This window comes from Motacilla alba, chromosome 25 (genome assembly GCF_015832195.1).
Source record: "Motacilla alba alba isolate MOTALB_02 chromosome 25, Motacilla_alba_V1.0_pri, whole genome shotgun sequence".
NCBI classification, from domain to species: domain Eukaryota; kingdom Metazoa; phylum Chordata; class Aves; order Passeriformes; family Motacillidae; genus Motacilla; species Motacilla alba.
Window position 1 is genome coordinate 773,475 of NC_052040.1, and position 5,622 is coordinate 779,096.

Sequence of the window (5,622 nt, forward strand, 5' to 3'; positions counted from 1 at the left end):
GGACCCTGGGCCATGCCTCGCCTCCCTCCCGGCCCCTCTCTCTCTCTCTCTCTCCTCCTTGACCCACCTGCTGGGGCCGAGGCTGCCGTCCCGGACTCGGGACCCTGGCAGGCTGGGAGCCACCCCCGATGGCTCCGCCACTGAGCCAGCCCGCTCCTCAGCAGCAAACCCGTGCGATCCGCACCCTGCACCACCGTCGGGCCGATGAGAACATCCAGAACCCCGTATCCTCCGGGACCCTGGCACAACCAAGGCAGCTCCCAACCCCCAGCAGCACCCCACGCAAACTGCGCCCTGCGCTGCCTCCAGCGGGTGGGCGAACACTGGGAGTTACAGCACTGGGTCACCCCCTAAATCAGCCCCTGCCGCAGCCCCCGAGACATTTCCGCTCATTGAGAGCAGCCAAACACCTCCTCAACTTGACAACCTTCAACCGGGCATGCCCAGGTGTCCTTGACATTCGTTTTTCATTGTAGGCAGGTGAACATACTATCACTACATTTTCTTTGCCCTGCTAGGAGGGCTTGTTCTGTCAGATCTTCCTGATCCCCAGTTCGGCACTGAAACACCTCCAAACAATCATGTGTTAAGGCACCTCCCTGCCCTTCATGCCCAACCAAGACCCTCCAAATTGCCCCCAGATCCCCCAGGAGCCCCAGCCAAGGTCACTGCGGGCTCAGTTTTCCCCAGCTCAGGGGCCCTGGGTGCTCCTGATCTCTGCGCACACTCAGGGGGCTTCCCCTCACTCCAGGAAGCCCATCCCCCCCATTGTCATCCACCCTGGCAGTGCCACCAGTGACAGCCCCCGATGAGAGCCAGGAGCAAGAGCAGGAACAGGAGGGTCCTGCCAACATTCACAGCCACTGCTGGGGACAGAGGGGGACACAGCGGGGTCACCCTGGAGCTCAGGGGTCCTGCACTCCCTGGGGACCTCGTGTTATCCCACCTGTGACCCAGGGTGAGTAAGGTGTCACGTCCAGTGACAGCTCTGGGCTGGTGCCCCAAACACACGGTGCCCGTCCTGTCCCAGCTGGTTGGTGGCCACGCACTGGTAGGTGCCCGAATGTCCCACATTGATGTCTCCAAGATCCAGGAGGAGACCCCAGGCTGCCTCCTGCCTTTTGGGCAGCCAGGTGGAGGTGACAGGGGCTGAGCCCACCTGCACCGAGCAGTGCAGGGTCACGTTGTCACCTGCGTGCACCAGGTGTGACAGAGGACTGGGGGTGATGGTGGCATTGGCCACGGGCACTGGGGGGACAGAGACAGGGCTGAGGCCACAGGGAGGAGCTGGCAGCCGGTGTGGGGGCATTGGGAGGGGGAAGATGGATGTGATGGGTGATTTCAGGGATGGGGTCACACCACGGAGGGGTGAGGGGACACAGGGCAGAGGGAAGGGGACACAAGAGAGGTGTCTGGGGGCATGGAGGTATCCAGGCAGAGGACCCGGGGAGGCTGTGTGGGCTCCCTGTGCCCATCCCCGCACTCACTGCTCTCCATAACATGGAACCTGGTGCTGCTCTTCTGCACGCCCCCCCCCCCCCCCCCCCCTTGGGAGCACACCTGGCAGCTGTAATACCCCAAGTGGGAGACCCCCACGGCGGGCAGCAGCAGCTGCGGGGGACCCCTGCGGACCCCCCACCACCTGCCCATCCCAGTAGAACACGTGCAGGAGGGGGGCTCGGGGCCGCAGGGGGCTGGGGATGCTGAGGCAGCTGAGAGTCAGGGGGGACCCCTCGGTGGGCTTGAGGGGACCCTCCAGCACCGGCACTGAGAAGAGCTCTGGGAAGGAGAGGGGAGTTGAAGACTGTGACTCTGAGTCTGCTGGGAAGTGGCTTTTTGGGTGTCAGGAGATCGGAGTTCAAGCCATGGGGGTGCTCACTGTGCACTGTCACTGTCACTGCTGCTGACCTTGACAGAAATGACCCCACCCAGCCCACGCAGTGGTAGCCACCACTGTGCTCATCTGCAGAGGGGACAGGTACAGCTCGGTTGCATTGAAGGGCCCCATCAGTTTATTCTCGTCCCAGTAAAATCGCACCTTCATGAACTTGCAGTTCTGCCAGTTCAGCTGCGCAGTGTCACCGTGTTCCCCTCCAGCACCGCCCCTGCTGGCACCTGCAGCACCAGCTGGTCTGTGGGACAGGAGGGTCCCATCTCACCCAGGGGGTCGAGACAGGTGTGAGGTGAGTCCCCATGGCACTGGGGCAGCTGGGTGCACTGGGATGTCCCTGTGTGAGGGGCACCAGAGGAGAGGTGTGAGGCCACCCAGGGAGCGGAGCCCACCCAGACCTGTCAAGGGCCACCCTGATCATTTAAGATCCCTCCTCACTATCTGAGATGCTCACGGGGGCACTGAGCATGGAGCTGGGTCTCTCTCACATGTAGGTGCCACTCTTGGTGACAGTGAGGCGGTCACGTCCCTCCTGCCACAAGCGCTGCCCGTCCCTGTACCAGGTGGTGGCACCTGCAGTCCCTGAGCCCTGGCAGGTCAGTGTCACCGGGTCCCACAGCACTGCCAGCCTCCAGGGGGGCTTCACAAGGAGCTGGGAGGTCTGGGCACCTGCAGGTGTAGGGGAAACCAGCCTGCCAGGGCCAGCGTGGGGCTGGGGACATGGCATCCCTTGAGGGTCTGGGCTGGAAGGGAGAAGGGACAGGGTTTAGTGGGGGTGGCACTGTTGGGAAAGCAGCACCTGGTGTACAGGGTGTTTCCAGACTGTGCCTTCGGGGACAGCAGTTCTCGTGAGAAAGTGTGTCTGGGTGGTGCCCAAAAGATTTGGCCAGGCAGGGGGACATGTCTGTGTCACAGCCACCCATTCATCACCTCCCTGTGGCACAGACACCTTGTGTACAAGGACACTGAGTCCACCCTGGACTGAGGCAGAACATGGAAACGCTGTGGACAACCCGGGCGTGAGGACACCCCGGACATAGCCCATGCTGGCCCAGGTCACTCCAGCCAGCTCATGATCCCATACCCATCATCCCCATGGCCACATCCTCACCGTTCTTGTCTCCTTTTGTCCCTGCATCCCAGTTCCCTTGTCCCTGTCCCCAGAGCTACCTGAGCCCAAAGGTTCCCATCCCCACATTCCTGTCCCCACATCCCCATCCCCAAATTCCTGCCCCCTGTTCCTGTCCCCAAAGCCACCCTACATCCCCAGTCCCACCAAGGTCCACTGTGGGTAACATGGAGTGGCACTGCTGGCCTTGGGGACCTCAGAGGACCCCGCAGCCCCCTGTGTCCCCTCCCCTCTCCATCCCTTGGCTTTCAGGCCCGTGCCCGGGGCACTCACTCCACAGGAGCAGCGCCACCTTCCCGGCCATCCCAGTGTCCCCAGCCATGTGGACTGGCTGTCACTCGCTGCTGTGGCCACTGCTCCCCTGGCTGGCGGCTCTTTGGATGAAGGGGAAGGAAGCGAGGTCACGTCCGTCCTCATGTGGAGGTGGCCCTTGTTGGTGGCACAGTGGCCACAAGCTGGGCACAGGAAGGGGACGAGGGTGGATGGGACAAAGTGGAACCTGGGGTTCCCAGGAGTTGGGGGCTCAGTGGTTTTGGGGACCCAGGGATGGGTGTCCCTGGGAATGAGGGGGTCCAGAGGAATGGGGTGCCTGGGAATGGGGGTCCGGAGGAGGGGGAGTCAACAGGGATGGGGAGGCCATGGGAATGGGGGTCCCAGGAGAAAGTGGTCTCCAGGGATTTGGGGTCATGGGATGGGGATACTGGGGGAATAAGGGATCCTGTGGGAATGGAGGTCCTGGGAAAATCAATGTTCTGGGGGAAGGGAGATATCAGGGGATGGAATGAACAGGTGAGGATACCTTGTGATTGGGGTCCTGGGCCATGGAGATCCTGGGGAATGTCAGTACTGGGATGGGGGACCCAGGGAGAGGAGGACATAAGGAATGGGGTCCCCATGGTTGGGGACCCAGGGGAATGGAGGTGCCAGTGATGGACAGTTACTTGATGGACCCATGGGTCTCAGCTCCTTCACGGAGTGCCTCAGATTTTGGGGTGACCTGAATTCCAGCGCTGCCCCCCCAGAGTGCTTGTTTCCTGGGCATGGGGATTCTGGGTAGATCTACTTCCGTGTCCTCCCCTGCCCTTGACTTTTTCCTCTCTTTATTTCTCTTTTTTCCTTATTGTCCTCAATTTTGTGCCATGACCCCTCACCCCCGTTTCCTGGCTCAGAAATCCCAGGGAGTATCTGAGCAGAGAAGGGGTTGGGAGGACCCACGGGAGGGGAGAAATGGGTGTAGGGGGTGCAGGAAAGGGAGGGGAGGCTGTGGGGGTGGAGGTGTTGGGCTGTGATCCCTGAACACTTTCACTTTCCTTTTACTGGACAAGAAGGAAGAAGCCTTTTGTGCAGAGAGTCAGATGGGAAAGGGGGCAGTTCCTGTCCTGGAGGGGCACTTCCAGGCTGTTCCTTTCCTGGGTGGATCCATTCCCTGGGAGTGAAAAATCCTGGCATGGGTGGGGGTCCTGTTTCAGGTGTGGCAGTTCCAGAAATGTCCCTGCATATTCCTGGGTGGATGCCTGTCCCAGGGGTGGCACATCCTGGGGACAACTGTCAATCCAGGCGTGGGGCCAACCATGGCCCAGCCCCACTGCACAGGGATGGCCATTGCCCAGCCCTGCTCTCCCCAGCCCCAGGTGGCAGCCAGCACCTCAGGGTCCCTCCCCACCCCCTTGGCTTCGCTTCTGGCAGCTTTAGAGCTGCTGCAGAGGTGAGAATTCTGTGGTGGAAAAAGGCCTGCCTGTGGTTTGCTCAGCCCTGCAAGAAGCACAAAGCCCAAAGGGAGCCCAAGCAGTGGCTCTGCGAGGGCCTTTGATGGTTTTCAGAGCAGGGCTGGCTGGAACCCCCCCCAGCAGGGGCAGCTATGAGAGAGCCAACCCAGAAATGCAGCAATTGATCATTTTTTCCCCTGTCCCCAAGGGACTGAGAAAACCACAAAGCTACTGCAAAGACACAACAATCTGCTCAACAACATGACCTGGACCCTCCTTCTTGAACAAGACCTGCAGCTCTTTGGAACCTTCCAGAAAGAATGTTTGTGCTCTGGATGTGCACACCAGAAGAGAGGGGAAAGTGTGGGAATAATGAGCAGGGGCTGCACACGAGTGTCTGGGGAACAGGGGTGTCCCAGCAGGAGCAGGGAGTGCCCAGGCAGGGGAATTCAGGGCAGGCTGGAGTGGATTTAGCAGGGAATCAGAGCCTGAGGCACACACGGGCATTTCCACAGATTCCTGTGCACTGTCCCAAGGATGGACAGAGCTCCTCCCCTTCCTCCATGTGAAGTCAATCAAGTTTCAGGCTGCGCATGAGAAAAATGGGGAGAGTTCCTAAAGGTGGCTCAACAAATTCTTCCTTCCAGGCTGGGTTGCTGCCCAGCAGGCAGGGAACAATCCCATGGAGCTGTTGGACACTCAGGGAGATTCCACACTCTGTGTTATCCACAAGCAAATGCTGCTGTGGGATGTACCAACGGGCTGCTAAAGGGAACCAAAAAAATCTCTTTTCTTTGCGACTTGTGTTTTTCTTGTGATTTGTTGGGAACGCAATGGATTCTATAAACCAGAGCATTTTGTGCATTGTGAGTTTGATTTTTGCTGAGTTTGTTCTT

The 5,622-nt window shown here is 59.9% G+C and overlaps 2 protein-coding genes across 10 annotated transcripts in view; one reads left to right on the plus strand and one right to left on the minus strand.

Moving 5' to 3' along the window:
- Positions 1-5,622, minus strand: part of LOC119711489 (Fc receptor-like protein 5) — a 73,236-nt gene that overhangs the window by 23,660 nt on the left and 43,954 nt on the right. The window lies entirely within an intron of this gene.
- LOC119711494 overlaps positions 1,547-5,622 on the plus strand; it is a 43,215-nt gene continuing 39,139 nt past the window's right edge. For both annotated transcript variants that reach the window (XM_038161818.1, XM_038161819.1), the window contains exon 1: positions 1,547-2,183. The gene's annotated coding sequence lies outside the window, so the exon portion shown is untranslated. The remainder of the gene's footprint in view (positions 2,184-5,622) is intronic.